The sequence below is a fragment of the Bombina bombina genome, chromosome 6, assembly GCF_027579735.1.
Source record: "Bombina bombina isolate aBomBom1 chromosome 6, aBomBom1.pri, whole genome shotgun sequence".
Taxonomy (NCBI): domain Eukaryota; kingdom Metazoa; phylum Chordata; class Amphibia; order Anura; family Bombinatoridae; genus Bombina; species Bombina bombina.
In genome coordinates, this window is record NC_069504.1 from 8322114 (window position 1) to 8342755 (window position 20642).

The following is a 20642-nucleotide window of genomic DNA, read 5'->3' on the forward strand; positions in this document are numbered from 1 at the left end:
AGCACAAACTTACTTCACCACCTCCACGGGAGGCAAAGTTTGTAAAACTGAATTGTGGGTGTGGTGAGGGGTGTATTTGTAGGCATTTTGAGGTTTGGGAAACTTTGCCCCTCCTGGTAGGAATGTATATCTCATACGTCACTAGCTCATGGAGTCTTGCTAATTACATGAAAGAAACACTAGTGTATCATGATCAGTTATCGATTGAACATCAAATTAAGGTACATTTCAGATAAACATTTCCATCATGTTAATTGCAGCCATTTGCAGCCTATTGAAGTCGTATGTGCCCACTACGAGAGTAGCTTGAGCCCTATACTCTCCATATACAACTATTTCCACTAAGGAATAGTTTTATGGAGTCACACTATATAGCTTATCTATATATATGTTTTTCCATCCCTAGATCTTAAAGGCTCTGGGGGGCACACTTTGAAATACCCATACCAGTGCAAGGTCACTGTTTCATGTATGTATTTTACGACCATTGTTTTAATGATTAATTATATCTCCTAGACACACACCAGTCCCCCGTAGTGCCATACCATTAATTATTTTTCTCCACAATGTCTGATCAAGGAAGGCCATCTCTATTATATAAGGCGGCTCATGAGTCTATAAGCTATCCCCCTATTATCTCTATGCCTAATTAAGAGACAGTTCACTAGCCCAAATTAGAATCACCACCAATAGGGTCGCATGAGTTGTTGTGACGCCAAGACCTAGTCAGTGTCGTTTTCCGGCCATATTTGATCATAGTTACACCTTATATCATCTAAATTTGTCTAGATGCGTATTTCTCTAGCATCCAATATGGTTTAGATATGGATCTAATGTGATCCACGGCCCAGCTGCAAATTTCAGCAACTAGCTAAATTCCACCCCAAACCTGGTAGTGACATCACGATTCTGGGGATTAAAATATCTGACCACCTATCTACATTGGATAATTCTATATAATAATATGTGTAATTACACAACACGTGGCATTACGAGCTAACACTAGCTCACTTATCTTTATATATGCTATTACTATGAATTACTATCTATTTGTCTCTGAATTACTATCTATTTGTATCTGATTTGTTATGCCAACATTGGTTCTTTAATAATCCATCCAAGTAGCCATCTCCCTTGTTTCTATAGTAACCCATTCAAGTAGCCATTTATTTTATTTTAAGTCACACCTATTTTTATACATAGCTTGTAAGTGAGCTACAATCGATACATATAAACAAGTGTAATTTTAAGAATTTTCTATTAGATATATGTTAGGTCTGTCCGTATTTAATAGATATAAGATAAATATGTCCTTTTCTGTATAACCCGGAACTGACATGTTTGCATCATATTAATACTCTGTATCACCTTAGCCTATCACGTCTAAACTAAAATCCTTAGGAGCAAGTACGGTCCGGAAATAACCTCATAATTCAGCAAAACCGGAAGTACAACTCCGGGGACATTCCGGAACCGCAAATGACGTCACATTTTGCCGTTACCGGAAATAATACTCCGTGGGCAATCTTCCAAACTCCATATAGTAGAATCACACTCTAAAATTATTATCCATGACTCAATCTGGCTAGATGAATCACTATAGCCAGATTCTGGCACGATAAGTCGGGTGTTTTAGAATTCTGCTAAATTTTGCTATATTATATGCAGATACACCGGAAGTGACATCAGTGCCCTTAGCGACCGGAAGTCAGAATCCGGTATTAACCCTGATAGTAAGCAACTACACACACGCAACAGATATCATGTAGATTATCTTCCTTATCTAAGCACATACAGATTAGTTGGTTAGGACCAATATAGGAAGTTACTTAATAGGACTAATATTGGAGGAAATGCCCATACTACGAATACAATGCCCATACCCACAATGCAGCTAACAGGAAGTGGGCGGAGCTTCAAGTTTTGGCGCAAAAATTCAATTTGATCATTGGCTGCACTACCCTTTATAAAGACACATTCTCCTAAATAAACTCAGTCTTGATAAAGGCCTTACTGGGGCCGAAACGCGTTGACTGAGTATTGGTAAGCCTAATCCCTTTTATGTATTATTGTGTGAAGTTATCTGCACCATATTTTTCTTTATAATTTTAGGTGGATATCGTTTTTTTGGCCAATCTGGTTCAGACTCTGATCCTGTTTTTTCACTCCTGTGGACACAGCTTCTCCTCTTCTCACACCCTCAAGGATATATCTACACTGTGGGATCACTACAAGGAATATCCATTTAGGTTTGGGTGACTATTTTTTACTATTTTTCACTTTGTCTACACTGCATAATCCTTTTTTATTTTTTCTTTGTTCGTCACAGAATTGCAATTCACCAATTTTTTTAAGACACATTTTTCAAAGACACACATGTTTTTTCTACGATGATTTTTTAATTTTGGATTTTTATTTTTGGATTTTTTTTGCACTATTGAACATTTCTGGACATTAGTTATTTGGATTTATATGTTTTGACACTCATTACCCATTCCCGTGCAATCTCAGTCTAGCACCTGTGATTATCTATTGCTGATTATCTGTTGTTGGGAATTTTGCACATTGTTTGTATATCTTGATTTACTGTTTTTTATTGGTCATTATTTCTCATGGATCCTTGATATGTATTGTATGCTTTTAAACTGTTATTAAATTTATTAATTTTACCAATTTTAGTATACTTGTAGTGCCATCCCCTTTGCCTCCGGTTTGGTAGGCGCTTGGGGGGGTCCCCTTTCTTACTAAGCACCAAATTACCGGCCTGCTTCTAGCACTCTACTACTGGTATTCTACATCACACACTGACTGATTGGCCAGTACACACCTGCATCATCTTCTGGAGAGGGTTAGCACAAAGTTACCGGCCTGCTTCTAGCACTCTACTACTGGGATTCTACATCACACACTGAATGATTGGCCAGTACACACCTGCATCATCTTCTGGACAAGGTTAGCACCAAGTTACCGGCCTGCTTCTAGCACTCTACTACTGGGATTCTACATCACACACTGAATGATTGGTCCAGTACACACCTGCATCATCTTCTGGAGAGGGTTAGCACCAAGTTACCAGATTTCTTCTAGCACTCTACTACTGGGATTCTACATCACACACTGACTGATTGGCCAGTACACACCTGCATCATCTTCTGGAGAGGGTTAGCACCAAGTTACCAGATTGCTTCTAGCATTATACTACTGGGATTCTACATCACACACTGAATGATTGGCCATTACACACCTGCATCATCTTCTGGAGAGGGTTAGCACCAAGTTACCGGCCTGCTTCTAGTACTCTACTACTGGGATTCTACATCACACACTGACTGATTGGCCAGTACACACCTGCATCATCTTCTGGAGAGGGTTAGCACCAAGTTACCAGCCTGCTTCTAGTACTCTACTACTGGGATTCTACATCACACACTGACTGATTGGCCAGTACACACCTGCATCGTCTTCTGGAGAAACATACAAACCTATATATATACATACACAAAAACACACACATTGTCACAAAGACACACATGTATACAAATACACATATAAAACTTAAATTATGCTTACCTGATAATTTTCTTTTCTTCAGCTGCATTCATTACTTTTGGGAAATAAGAACCTGGCCACCAGGAGGAGGCAAATACACCCCAGCCAAAGGCTTAAATACTCCTCCCGCTCCCCTTATCCTCCAGTCATTCTGCCGAGGGAACAAGGAACAGTAGAAGAAATATCTGGGTGAAAAGGTGCCAGAAGAACAAAAATACAGACGCCCCACAGAAAAAATACAGGCGGGGAGCTGTGGACTCTTTCCATCTGAAGAAAAGAAAATTATCAGGTAAGCATAATTTAAGTTTTTCTTCATAAATGGAAAGATTCCACAGCTGCATTCATTACTTTTGGGAAAATAATACCCAAGCTATAGAGGACACTGAATGCAAAAACGGGAGGGTACACGAGGGGGCCCATTCTGAAAGCACCAGGCCTGAAAACCCCTACCCAACAAAATCCCACTAAAAAGCCCAAGGACACTGACCCGCAGATAGTCCAAATGCCTTGCTAGAGACCGCAGGAAGTAGACTCAACTGAGTCAACAGCCTCCAAGAGACAACGTCGCACAGCCGTCGGTCTCCAAACAACACACCCCTTACTAAAGAAAGGGAACAAGCTACCGTATTCTTCGACAAAGAAGAAAAGACACAGAGAAAATGTGATTGTACTTGTAAAGCCCGGCTAATCACCCTTAAGGGACTCAAGGCACTGCTCATCTTATCAACCTTGAAAGGAGAAAAGGCTGAGTAGACCTCTCCAGGGATCGAAGAGCAAAAAATAACCCAGAGAAACCGGGTCAGGCTAACAGAGACCAAACCAGTCTCATAAAAACAAGGGGAGGCAACGCCCAGACACCAGAAATACAGAAACTACGGGATAAGGCGGGGAGTCTGAAACAGAGAGAGGATCTTCCCCTAACACAGTGCAACCGCACTCTAAAAAGGAACTGAAGGCGAAGGTCCCCATGTCGCAAAAAAGGTAGTTCAGAATACCGAAATATTCAGAAACGAAATCTCGTGCAGCAAGCTCAGATAGGTCTGACGAACAACACCTGAAGCAAAAACACTGCACGCTGCAGTCATCTAAAAATGACCCTGAAACATAATACTTGCAGGGCAAGCAGCAAGCAGCTGAAGATAGGATCCTTCAAATTGCTAAGAATCCACTAACCAGTGGATAACGTTGCAGGCTATCTGAGAGCCGCCAGTCCTTCTCACAAACTTGAATGTGGCGAAAAGAGAAACCTCAAAGAGGCTTATGGTACCTTGAATGTTCCAAGGATGAATTAGCAGAGCAACAGATCTTAGATCCTGCTCCAACACCAGACCAGACCAAGCGACAGACATGTCTGATAGACAGGGGGGGCAGAAAGACCCCAACAACAAGACCCCAGGGAATGGAAAAAAACATAATTTATGCTTACCTGATAAATTCCTTTCTTCTGTAGTGTGATCAGTCCACGGGTCATCATTACTTCTGGGATATTAACTCCTCCCCAACAGGAAGTGCAAGAGGATTCACCCAGCAGAGCTGCATATAGCTCCTCCCCTCTATGTCACTCCCAGTCATTCGACCAAGGACCAACGAGAAAGGAAAAGCCAAGGGTGAAGTGGTGACTGGAGTATAAATTAAAAAATATTTACCTGCCTTAAAACAGGGCGGGCCGTGGACTGATCACACTACAGAAGAAAGGAATTTATCAGGTAAGCATAAATTATGTTTTCTTCTGTTAAGTGTGATCAGTCCACGGGTCATCATTACTTCTGGGATACCAATACCAAAGCAAAAGTACACGGATGACGGGAGGGATAGGCAGGCTCTTTATACAGAAGGAACCACTGCCTGAAGAACCTTTCTCCCAAAAATAGCCTCCGATGAAGCAAAAGTGTCAAATTTGTAAAATTTGGAAAAAGTATGAAGCGAAGACCAAGTTGCAGCCTTGCAAATCTGTTCAACAGAGGCCTCATTCTTAAAGGCCCAAGTAGAAGCCACAGCTCTAGTGGAATGAGCTGTAATCCTTTCAGGAGGCTGCTGTCCAGCAGTCTCATAAGCTAAACGAATTATGCTACGAAGCCAAAAAGAAAGAGAGGTAGCAGAAGCTTTTTGACCTCTCCTCTGCCCAGAGTAAACGACAAACAGAGAAGACGTTTGTCGAAATTCCTTAGTTGCCTGTAAGTAAAATTTTAGAGCACGGACTACATCCAGGTTGTGCAGTAGACGTTCCTTCTTCGAAGAAGGATTTGGGCATAAAGAAGGAACAACAATCTCTTGATTGATATTCCTGTTAGTAACTACCTTAGGTAAGAACCCAGGTTTAGTACGCAGAACTACCTTATCCGAATGAAAAATCAAATAAGGAGAATCACAATGTAAGGCTGATAACTCAGAGACTCTTCGAGCCGAGGAAATAGCCATTAAAAATAGAACTTTCCAAGATAACAACTTTATATCAATGGAATGAAGGGGTTCAAACGGAACGCCCTGTAAAACATTAAGAACAAGGTTTAAACTCCATGGTGGAGCAACCGTTTTAAACACAGGCTTAATCCTGGCCAAAGCCTGACAAAAAGCCTGGACGTCAGGAACTTCTGACAGGCGTTTGTGTAACAGAATGGACAGAGCTGAGATCTGTCCCTTTAATGAACTAGCGGATAAACCCTTTTCTAAACCTTCTTGTAGAAAAGACAATATCCTAGGAATCCTAACCTTACTCCAAGAGTAACCTTTGGATTCACACCAATATAGGTATTTACGCCATATATTATGGTAAATCTTTCTGGTAACAGGTTTCCTAGCCTGTATTAAGGTATCAATAACTGACTCCGAAAACCCACGTCTTGATAAAATCAAGCGTTCAATTTCCAAGCAGTCAGCTTCAGAGAAGTTAGACTTTGATGTTTGAAGGGACCCTGTATCAGAAGGTCCTGTTTCAGAGGTAGAGACCAAGGTGGACAGGATGATATGTCCACCAGATCTGCATACCAAGTCCTGCGTGGCCACGCAGGTGCTATTAGAATCACTGATGCTCTCTCTTGTTTGATTCTGGCAATCAATCGAGGAAGCATCGGGAAGGGTGGAAACACGTAAGCCATCCTGAAATCCCAAGGTGCTGTCAGGGCATCTATCAGGACTGCTTCTGGATCCCTGGATCTGGACCCATAACGAGGAAGCTTGGCGTTCTGTCGAGACGCCATGAGATCTATCTCTGGTTTGCCCCAACGTCGAAGTATTTGGGCAAAGACCTCCGGATGAAGTTCCCACTCCCCCGGATGAAAAGTCTGACGACTTAAGAAATCCGCCTCCCAGTTCTCCACTCCCGGGATGTGGATTGCTGACAGGTGGCAAGAGTGAGACTCTGCCCAGCGAATTATCTTTGATACTTCCATCATAGCTAGGGAGCTTCGTGTCCCTCCCTGATGGTTGATGTAAGCTACAGTCGTGATGTTGTCCGACTGAAACCTGATGAAACTCCGTGTTGTCAACTGGGGCCAAGCCAGGAGGGCATTGAGAACTGCTCTCAATTCCAGAATGTTTATTGGCAGGAGACTCTCCTCCTGACTCCATTGTCCCTGAGCCTTCAGAGAATTCCAGACGGCACCCCAACCTAGAAGGCTGGCGTCTGTTGTTACAATTGTCCAGTCTGGTCTGCTGAATGGCATCCCCCTGGACAGATGTGGCCGAGAAAGCCACCAAAGAAGAGAATTTCTGGTCTCTTGATCCAGATTCAGAGAAGGGGATAAGTCTGAGTAATCCCCATTCCACTGACTTAGCATGCACAGTTGCAGTGGTCTGAGGTGTAGGCATGCAAGGGGTACTATGTCCATTGCCGCTACCATTAAGCCGATTACCTCCATGCATTGAGCCACTGACGGGTGTTGAATGGAATGAAGGGTGCGGCAAGCACTTTGAAGTCTTGTTAACCTGTCCTCTGTCAGGTAAATCTTCATTTTTACAGAATCTATAAGAGTCCCCAGGAAGGGAACTCTTGTGAGTGGAACGAGTGAACTTTTCTTTTCGTTCACCTTCCATCCATGTGACCTTAGAAATGCCAGTACTAACTCTGTATGAGACTTGGCAGTTTGAAAGCTTGAAGCTTGAATCAGAATGTCGTCTAGGTATGGAGCTACCGAGATTCCCCGCGGTCTTAGTACCGCCAGAAGAGCACCCAGAACCTTTGTGAAGATTCTTGGAGCTGTAGCCAATCCGAATGGAAGAGCTACAAACTGGTAATGCCTGCCTAGGAAGGCAAACCTTAGGTACCGGTAATGATCTTTGTGAATCGGTATGTGAAGGTAAGCATCTTTTAAATCTACAGTGGTCATGTACTGACCCTCTTGGATCATAGGTAAAATTGTCCGAATAGTCTCCATCTTGAACGATGGAACTCTTAGGAACTTGTTTAGGATCTTTAAGTCCAGGATTGGTCTGAAAGTTCCCTCTTTTTTGGGAACCACAAACAGATTTGAGTAAAACCCCTGTCCCTGTTCCGATCGTGGAACTGGGTGGATTACTCCCATTAACAAGAGCTCTTGTACGCAGCGTAGAAACGCCTCTTTCTTTGTCTGGATTGTTGACAACCTTGACAGATGAAATCTCTCTCTTGGAGGAGAGTATTTGAAGTCCAGAAGGTATCCCTGAGATATTATTTCTAGCGCCCAGGGATCCTGGACATCTCTTGCCCAAGCCTGGGCGAAGAGAGAAAGCCTGCCCCCCACTAGATCCGATCCCGGATCGGGGGCCCTCAATTCATGCCGTTTTAGGGGCAGCAGTAGGTTTCCTGGTCTGCTTGCCCTTGTTCCAGGACTGGTTAGGTTTCCAGCCTTGTCTGTAGCGAGCAACAGCTCCTTCCTGTTTTGGTGCAGAGGAAGTTGATGCTGCTCCTGCTTTGAAATTACGAAAGGAACGAAAATTAGACTGTCTAGTCTTAGTTTTGGCTTTGTCCTGAGGCAGGGCATGGCCTTTACCTCCTGTAATGTCAGCGATAATCTCTTTCAACCCGGGCCCGAATAAGGTCTGCCCTTTGAAAGGTATATTAAGCAATTTAGACTTAGAAGTAACATCAGCTGACCAGGATTTTAGCCACAGCGCCCTGCGTGCCTGAATGGCGAATCCTGAATTCTTCGCCGTAAGTTTAGTTAGATGTACTACGGCCTCCGAAATGAATGAATTAGCTAGTTTAAGGACTCTAAGCCTGTCCGTAATGTCGTCCAGAGTAGCTGAACTAATGTTCTCTTCCAGAGACTCAATCCAGAACGCCGCTGCAGCCGTGATCGGCGCAATGCATGCAAGGGGTTGCAATATAAAACCTTGTTGAACAAACATTTTCTTAAGGTAACCCTCTAATTTTTTATCCATTGGATCTGAAAAAGCACAGCTATCCTCCACCGGGATAGTGGTACGCTTAGCTAAAGTAGAAACTGCTCCCTCTACCTTAGGGACCGCTTGCCATAAGTCCCGTGTGGTGGCGTCTATTGGAAACATTTTTCTAAATATCGGAGGGGGTGAGAACGGCACACCGGGTCTATCCCACTCCTTAGAAACAATTTCAGTAATTCTCTTAGGTATAGGAAAAACCTCAGTACTCGTCGGTACCGCAAAATATTTATCCAACCTACACATTTTCTCTGGTATTGCAACTGTGTTACAATCATTCAGAGCCGCTAACACCTCCCCTAGTAATACACGGAGGTTTTCCAGTTTAAATTTAAAATTTGAAATATCTGAATCCAGTCTGTTTGGATCAGAACCGTCACCCACAGAATGAAGTTCTCCGTCCTCATGTTCTGCAACCTGTGACGCAGTATCTGACATGGCCCTAATATTATCAGCGCACTCTGTTCTCACCCCAGAGTGATCACGCTTACCTCTTAGTTCTGGTAATTTAGCCAAAACTTCAGTCATAACAGAAGCCATATCCTGTAATGTGATTTGTAATGGCCGGCCAGATGTACTCGGCGCTACAATATCACGCACCTCCCGAGCGGGAGATGCAGGTACTGGCACGTGAGGCGAGTTAGTCGGCATAACTCTCCCCTCGTTGTTTGGTGAAATTTGTTCAATTTGTACAGATTGACTTTTATTTAAAGTAGCATCAATACAGTTAGTACATAAATTTCTATTGGGCTCCACTTTGGCATTGCAACAAATGACACAGTATCTTCCTCTGAATCAGACATGTTTAACACACTAGCAAATAAACTTGCAACTTAGAATACAATTCAATTAGAATAATATTAAAAACGTACTGTGCCTTTAAGAAGCACAGAAAATCTATGACAGTTGAAAATTAATAAATTGAAACAGTTATAGCCTCAATCCTTGTAAACAACACAACTTTAGCAAAGGTTTAATCCCAATAGCAAAGATAACAAATTCTGAAAGCAGGAAACAATTACAGAATAAACGTTTTTTATCACAGTCAACTATAATTCTCACAGCTCTGCTGAGAGAAATTACCTCCCTCAAAATAAGTTTGAAGACCCCTGAATTCTGTAGAGATGAACCGGATCATGCAGGAAATACAATGAGCTGCTGACTGAAATAACTGATGCATAGAAAAGGCGCCAAAAAACGGCCCTTCCCCCTCACACACAGCAGTGAGAGAGAACAGAAACTGTCAGAAAAAGATTAAGCAACTGCCAAGTGGGAAAATGGTGCCCAAACATTTATTCACTCAGTACCTCAGCAAATGAAAACGATTTTACATTCCAGCAAAAACGTTAAACATAATTTCTAGTTATTAAACAGCTTAATGTACTTCTTACAGTGTAATTCTAGTGAAGTACCATTCCCCAGAATACTGAAGTGTAAAGTATACATACATGACATTATATCGGTATGGCAGGATTTTCTCATCAATTCCATTGTCAGAAAATAAAAGCTGCTACATACCTCTATGCAGATTCATCTGCCCGCTGTCCCCTGATCTGAAGTTTACCTCTCCTCAGATGGCCGAGAAACAGCAATATGATCTTAACTACTCCGGCTAAAATCATAGCAAAAACTCTGGTAGATTCTTCGTCAAACTCTGCCAGAGAGGTAATAACACACTCCGGTGCTATTTTAAAATAACAAACTTTTGATTGAAGATATAAAACTAAGTATAATCACCATAGCCCTCTCACACCTCCTATCTAGTCGTTGGGTGCAAGAGAATGACTGGGAGTGACGTAGAGGGGAGGAGCTATATGCAGCTCTGCTGGGTGAATCCTCTTGCACTTCCTGTTGGGGAGGAGTTAATATCCCAGAAGTAATGATGACCCGTGGACTGATCACACTTAACAGAAGAAAGGGGGGACTCACCCACCCCAACAGAGCTTGGGTGCCAACCCAATCCGCTCCTCCAAAATAAGGCACTCCCAAAGAGAACACCCTAGGACCTGGAACAGAGAAAGTGCAATAGATCCGTAGGAAGACCTGTCACAACTCTCTTAGACCAACAGGTGGAAAAGAGCCCACAGAGCAGCAGATGCTGCCCCTTACAGAAATAAGCCACCTTATTTAACCTCCTACACACAGGGTAGGACAATGACCCTCCAGAGAGAGGAAAACCCAGCTCATAAGGAAGACACACTATCCCCTCAAAAGGGAAGGGCACAGATAAGAACAGCATACATGTCCATAAGACATGCAGCCATAGTATGATCAAAACACAGACCAAATGAAAAAATCATCCAGACACCACTGTTGACCCAACAGAGAAAAAACTCCCCATGAATTCCCCATTATAACCAGTACTAAAAGATGGATGTAAACTCTGGCCTTCCTGATTGCAAGCCCAATGAGCTAGCCCCTATGTCGCAACATAGGGTCCCTGAAAGAACTGGGTTGTCCTGAACCATTCCACAGGATCATAAGTCTCCAGACATCCAAGAAGGATCCAAGACAAGAACCCTGGACCCAGAATCGTCCTAGAACGAACAACACCTCCAGGGAACACAAGATACCCCATCTGAAGCAATCAGACCTCACAGGGGATGAAAATGGGGTAGAAAAGAAAGGCTAGTCTACCTTAATCCTTTCAGATTAACGTTCCAGAGGACCACACCCAAGGGAGAAGAATGCAAAGCATCCCGAACCAAAGCAGAAAAACATCCCCTAAGTATAAAACTTGGAAAAAGAGACAACACCTCCTATCGCCCCTGATATGGGGACGACTAACTCCCGAAGGAAGACACAGCCTCACGGCCTTTACTTCCTAATTAAGCGGCCAAAACCACCAGAAAAAACAGACGAAGTCCAGAAAGTCTCGACCCAAAGGAAGAGAACCTCTAAAAGGAACAAGTTCTAAAAGGACACTTCCAAAGAGACCATAAAAGGCAAAACCATAAGAACGGCAGTATAAAGGACCAAACTTCCAACCCACAATGGTAAGGAACACTCTAGTTCTCGGAAAAATCGGAAACGACTGAGCATGTCGCCGTGGATCTCAATGGAGTCCCGGCCCATTAGATTGAAAGGTGAATGAGGACTGAACCAATCCCCCATGCCCCTAAGTAACCACTGTCCATCAAGTCCTCCCAGGATGCTAGCTGAAGATTGTAAAGTAAACAACACAAATCATATTGTGATCACTAGGCGCCCTCACCGGACCAGCCAGACATAAAAAGGCGCCATGTGTCTGAACAAGGCCTCAATGACAGAAGGATTTGTACCCAGTCAGTACCAGCCTGAAACCAAGGGCCCCAGCACTGTCAAGGCCACATAGAGTCTCTCCCGAGATGGAGGGATAAAGAACAGTCAGACAGAACATAGGACTAGTACATCCTCACTTTTGAACAAACCTTTGTAAAAGTAAACAGTGCGATCACAAAATCGCAAGTATCAATTCCAGATAAAAAGGTTCCCGAAGGAAACATCACAACAACATGAGCTTTAGACCAAATAAAAATCATCCTCGGATTAAAATAAAAGATAAGGCCGTAGGTTATCGCCCAGGAAGAATGGACAGACCCGCAGGACCAGCCCAACAGGGGTCCGAGACTTCCAAGCTTAGAACTGGAAAAGGATACACAAATAACAAAGACTATAAGAAGATTACTTCATCTCCTTATGTCTATGCATGCAAGACAGTCGAAGATTAAGAGTGAGAATCCCCAGACCCATTAAGGGTGGAATCCTCCAGCAACACCAAAAACGTGCCTCAGTAGAACACGAAGGCGCGCCAGTCTATAACGAAAGGTGCAACATACCGCCGCCGGGACAAAAGAAAACGCTGGCCCCGAAGGTTGACCCCCTGAGGCTTCAGGGGCAGTCGCTCCCCCAGAGGGCTGAACAGGACCAGGCAATCCCATGCTTGACGAGCCCCGGTTAACAGAACACGGACAATATCGTAAGCACACTCACGGGAGGTGCGGATGCACCAGCACCAAAGATATGGCCATGCAGAACCGTGTCGTAACCTCCGGTGGGAACAGGCCACACTCCGTAGAAGGATAAGTAGCGTTTGGGTTACCTGCATGCGTAGTAAGAGCTGGTGGTAGGGAACTCGCCTCGTGGGAAATAGAATCTCCAGAGGCGGATGGCTCAGTGGGCACCTGATTCCCCGATCCCGAGGAACAGAGCACTCCAAAACGGCATTTGGAACATAACTGATGGGCATGTATCACCCGGGCCAATTTATATCCTTTGCAAGAAGTAGAGTCTGAATCAGAGACATCCGTCTCCAAAAAATCAGAATAATGGACCAATAAGAAAAATCTAAACGGCACCTTACACCCCCAGTGGCTGGGGCACTCACCACCTCCAGGAAACCAGACACCAGCGGACCAGGATTTCCCCGTCACCACACGGTCAGGAATGCGGAAATGGAGAGCCAAAATGTGGCCACGTCCGTTCACAAGGAACACTGTGCAGTCCATGCAAAAGCGCACCTTAAAGTCAGCGTCACTAGACATAGGCTGTTATGTTCCAAAATAGCCATGAGCCGAAGAAACACTACACAGTAGCAGACAGAATCACATAATACACATGATTATAAACCCCCCTGTTCAACAACCCCCCTCAGGAGATATTAACCCTTGATTCCTAGATACAAAAAGGAGCCTCACTGAGACCATATGTTAAAGTTATCCCCGAGAGGTTGTAGCCCCTCTCGGATAACAGTTGTAATTACAATACATCCATGATGAAAGTAAAATGAAACAATCTTACCGGAATCTACACCATGGAACAGGAACACGACCCTTCAAGTGTGAAAGATAATAGCGTTGCCTCTGCCATGGACTTGAGAGAAAAAAAGCAGGCAGTGAAACTCGCCAACGCTGATTGCTTGTGGAGCTGTTAATATGAGTCGGAGTGGTTTCACTGACTCTCCCTGCATCTCCGGACTCTAACTGTCACCCATGCTCTCACTGAGAGGCTGACAGGATAACTTAAAACTCCAGTCCCATGCCGAAGAGTACTACCCTCCATAAGAGACTATCAAAAACTTCTGACACTTCTCTGCCAACCTCCTGGGACGAAAGGCAAAGAATGACTGGGGGATGAGGGAAGTGGTGGAGGTATTTAAGCCTTTGGCTGGGGTACATTTGCCTCCTCCTGGTGGCCAGGTTCTTAATTCTCAAAAGTAATGAATGCAGCTGTGGACTCTTTCCATTTATGAAGAAAACATATTTATACAGACACAAAAACACACACACGTTTATACAAATACACACATACAAACCTTTATATATACAGGCACAAAAACACACACATTGTCACAAAGACACACATGTATACAAATACACACATACAAACCTATATATATACAGACACAAAAACACACACATTGTCACAAAGACACACATATATACAAATACACACATACAAACCTATATATACAGGCACAAAAACACACACATTGTCACAAAGACACACATGTATACAAATACACACATAAAAACATATATACACACAAAAACTCACACATTGTCACAAAGACACACATGTATACAAATACACACATACAAACCTATATATACAGACACAAAAACACACACATTGTCACAAAGACACACATGTATACAAATACACATATAAACCTATATATACAGGCACAAAAACACACACATTGTCACAAAGACACACATGTATACAAATACACACATACAAACCTATATATACAGACACAAAAACTCACACATTGTCACAAAGACACACATGTATACAAATACACACATACAAACCTATATATACAGACACAAAAACTCACACATTGACACAAAGACACACATATATACAAATACACACATACAAACCTATATATACAAACACAAAAACACAAACATTGTCACAAAGACACACATATATACAAATACACACATACAAACCTATATATACAGACACAAAAACACACACATTGTCACAAAGACACACATATATACAAATACACACATATAAACCTATATATACAGATACAAATACACACACATTGTCACAAAGACACACGTATACACAAATACACACATACAAACCTATATATACAGACACAAAAACACACACATTGTCACAGACACACATATATACAAATACACACATACAAACCTATATATATAGACACAAAAACACACACATTGTCACAGACACACATATATACAAATACACACATACAAACCTATATATACAGGCACAAAAACACACACATTGTCACAGACACACATATATACAAATACACACATACAAACCTATATATACAGGCACAAAAACACACACATTGTCAGAAAGACACACGTATATACATATACACATATAAACCTATATACACAGAGACACACCTACAGGCACACACACAAGTATACAGTCACAAAAACACACACATTGACATAAAGACACATGTTAATAAATACACACATACAAACCTACATAAACAGAGACATACATATAGGTATACACACACACACACAAGTATACAGACACACATATATACAAATACACTTATAAACCTATATATACAGACACAAAAACACACACAGTCACAAAGACACATGTATGTACAAATACACACATACAAACCTATATATACAGACACAAAAACACACACTGTCATAAAGACACACGTATATACAAATACACACATACAAACCTATATATACAGACACAAAAACACACACTGTCATAAAGACACACGTATATACAAATACACACATACAAACCTATATATACAGACACAAAAACACACACATTGTCACAAAGACACACATGTATACAAATACACATATAAACCTATATATACAGACACAAAAACACACACAGTCACAAAGACACATGTATGTACAAATACACACATACAAACCTATATATACAGACACAAAAACACACACTGTCATAAAGACACACGTATATACAAATACACACATACAAACCTATATATACAGACACAAAAACACACACTGTCATAAAGACACACGTATATACAAATACACACATACAAACCTATATATACAGACACAAAAACACACACTGTCATAAAGACACACGTATATACAAATACACACATACAAACCTATATATACAGACACATAAACACACACATTGTCACAAAGACACATGTATACAAATACACATATACAAACCTATATATACAGACACAAAAACACACACATTGTCACAGACACACATGTATACAAATACACACATACAAACCTATATATACAGACACATAAACACACACATTGTCACAAAGACACACATGTATACAAATACACACATACAAACCTATATATACAGACACAAAAACACACACATTGTCACAAAGACACACATGTATAGAAATACACATATGTAAACCTATATATACAGACACAAAAACACACACATTGTCACAGACACACATATATACAAATACACATATAAACCTATATATACAGACACAAAAACACACACATTGTCACAGACACACATATATACAAATACACATATAAACCTATATATACAAACACAAAAACACACACATTGTCACAAAGACACACTTATATACAAATACACACATACAAACCTATATATACAAACACAAAAACATACACATTGTCACAAAGACACACATATATACAAATACACACATACAAACCTATTTATACAGATACAAAAACACACACTGTCACAAAGACACATATGTATACAAATACACATATAAACCTATATATACCGACACAAAAACACACACATTGTCACAAAGACACACATGTATACAAATACACATATAAACCTATATATACAGACACAAAAACACACACATTGTCACAAAGACACACATGTATAGAAATACACACATACAAACCTATATATACAGACACAAAAACACACACATTGTCACAAAGACACATGTATACAAATACACATATAAACCTATATATACAGACACAAAAACATACACATTGTCACAGACACACGTATATACAAATACACATATAAACCTATATATACAGACACAAAAACATACACATTGTCACAAAGACACACTTATATACAAATACACACATACAAACCTATATATACAGACACAAAAACATACACATTGTCACAGACACACGTATATACAAATACACATACAAACCTATATATACAGACACAAAAACATACACATTGTCACAAAGACACACTTATATACAAATACACACATACAAACCTATATATACAGACACATAAACACACACATTGTCACAAAGACACACGTATATACAAATACACACATATAAACCTATATATACAGACACAAAAACACACACATTGTCACAAAGACACATGTATACAAATACACATACAAACCTATATATACAGACACAAAAACACACACATTGTCACAAAGACACACATATATACAAATACACACATATAAACCTATACATACAGGCACAAAAACACACACATTGTCACAAAGACACACATATATACAAATACACACATATAAACCTATATATACAGACACAAAAACACACACATTGTCACAAAGACACACATGTATACAAATACACATATACAAACCTATATATACAGACACAAAAACACACACATTGTCACAAAGACACACATATATACAAATACACACATATAAACCTATATATACAGACACAAAAACACACACATTGTCACAAAGACACACATGTATACAAATACACATATACAAACCTATATATACAGACACAAAAACACACACATTGTCACAAAGACACACATATATACAAATACACACATACAAACCTATATATACAGACACAAAAACTCACACATTGTCACAAAGACACACGTATATACAAATACACACATACAAACCTATATATACAGACACAAAAACACACACTGTCATAAAGACACACGTATATACAAATACACACATATAAACCTATATATACAGACACAAAAACACACACATTGTCACAAAGACACACATATATACAAATACACACATATAAACCTATATATACAGACACAAAAACACACACATTGTCACAAAGACACACGTATATACAAATACACACATATAAACCTATATATACAGACACAAAAACACACACATTGTCACAAAGACACACGTATATACAAATACACACATACAAACCTATATATACAGACAAAAAAACACACACATTGTCACAAAGACACACATGTATACAAATACACACATACAAACCTATATATACAGACACAAAAACACACACATTGTCACAGACACACATATATACAAATACACACATACAAACCTATATATACAGACACAAAAACACACACATTGTCACAAAGACACATGTATACAAATACACATATAAACCTATATATACAGGCACAAAAACACACACATTGTCACAAAGACACACGTATATACATATACACATATAAACCTATATACACAGAGACACACCTACAGGCGCACACACAAGTATACAGTCACAAAAACACACACATTGACATAAAGACACATGTTAATAAATACACACATACAAACCTACATAAACAGAGACATACATATAGGTATACACACACACACAAGTATACAGACACACATATATACAAATACACTTATAAACCTATATATACAGACACAAAAACACACACTTTGTCACAAAGACACACATGTATAAAAATACACATATAAACCTATATATACAGACACAAAAACACACACATTGTCACAAAGACACACATATATACAAATTCACATATAAAAAACCTATATATACAGACACAAAAACACACACATTGTCACAAAGACACACATGTATACAAATACACACATACAAACCTATATATACAGACACAAACACACACATTGTCACAAAGACACACGTGTATACAAATACACACATAAAAACATATATACACACAAAAACTCACACATTGTCACAAAGACACACATGTATACAAATACACACATACAAACCTATATATACAGACACAAAAACACACACATTGTCACAAAGACACACATATATACAAATACACACATACAAACCGATATATACAGACACAAAAACACACACATTGTCACAAAGACACACATACAAACCTATATATACAGACACAAAAACACACACATTGTCACAAAGACACACGTATATACAAATACACACATACAAACCTATATATACAGACACAAAAACACACACTGTCACAAAGACACACGTATATACAAATACACACATACAAACCTATATATACAGACACAAACACACACATTGTCACAAAGACACACGTGTATACAAATACACACATAAAAACATATATACACACAAAAACTCACACATTGTCACAAAGACACACATGTATACAAATACACACATACAAACCTATATATACAGACACAAAAACACACACATTGTCACAGACACACATATATACAAATACACACATACAAACCTATATATACAGACACAAAAACACACACATTGTCACAAAGACACATGTATACAAATACACATATAAACCTATATATACAGACACAAAAACATAATTTATGCTTACCTGATAAATTCCTTTCTCCTGTAGTGTAGTCAGTCCACGGGTCATCATTACTTCTGGGATATTAACTCCTCCCCAACAGGAAGTGCAAGAGGATCACCCAAGCAGAGCTGCTATATAGTTCCTCCCCTCTACGTCACACCCAGTCATTCGACCAAGAACCAAACGAGAAAGGAGAAACTATAGGGTGCAGTGGTGACTGGAGTATAATTTAAACATTTAGACCTGCCATAAAAAACAGGGCGGGCCGTGGACTGACTACACTACAGGAGAAAGGAATTTATCAGGTAAGCATAAATTATGTTTTCTCCTGTTAAGTGTAGTCAGTCCACGGGTCATCATTACTTCTGGGATACCAATACCAAAGCTAAAGTACACGGATGACGGGAGGGACAGGCAGGATCTTTATACGGAAGGGACCACTGCCTGAAGAACCTTTCTCCCAAAAACAGCCTCCGAAGAAGCAAAAGTGTCAAATTTGGAAAATTTGGAAAAAGTATGAAGAGAAGACCAAGTTGCAGCCTTGCAAATCTGTTCAACAGATGCCTCATTCTTAAAGGCCCAAGTGGAAGCTACAGCTCTAGTAGAATGAGCTGTAATTCTTTCAGGAGGCTGCTGTCCAGCAGTCTCATAGGCTAAACGTATTATGCTACGAAGCCAAAAAGAGAGAGAGGTAGCAGAAGCTTTTTGACCTCTCCTCTGTCCAGAATAAACGACAAACAGGGAAGAAGTTTGGCGAAAATCTTTAGTTGCCTGTAAATAAAATTTCAGGGCACGGACTACATCTAGATTGTGCAGAAGTCGTTCCTTCTTTGAAGAAGGGTTAGGACACAATGATGGAACAACAATCTCTTGATTGATATTCTTGTTAGTGACAACCTTAGGTAAGAACCCAGGTTTAGTACGCAGAACTACCTTATCTGAATGAAAAATCAGATACGGAGAATCACAATGTAAGGCTGGTAACTCAGAGACTCTACGAGCCGAGGAAATAGCCATTAAAAACAGAACTTTCCAAGATAACAATTTAATATCAATGGAATGAAGGGGTTCAAACGGAACACCCTGTAAAACGTTAAGAACTAAATTTAAGCTCCATGGTGGAGCAACAGTTTTAAACACAGGCTTAATCCTGGCCAAAGCCTGGCAAAAAGCCT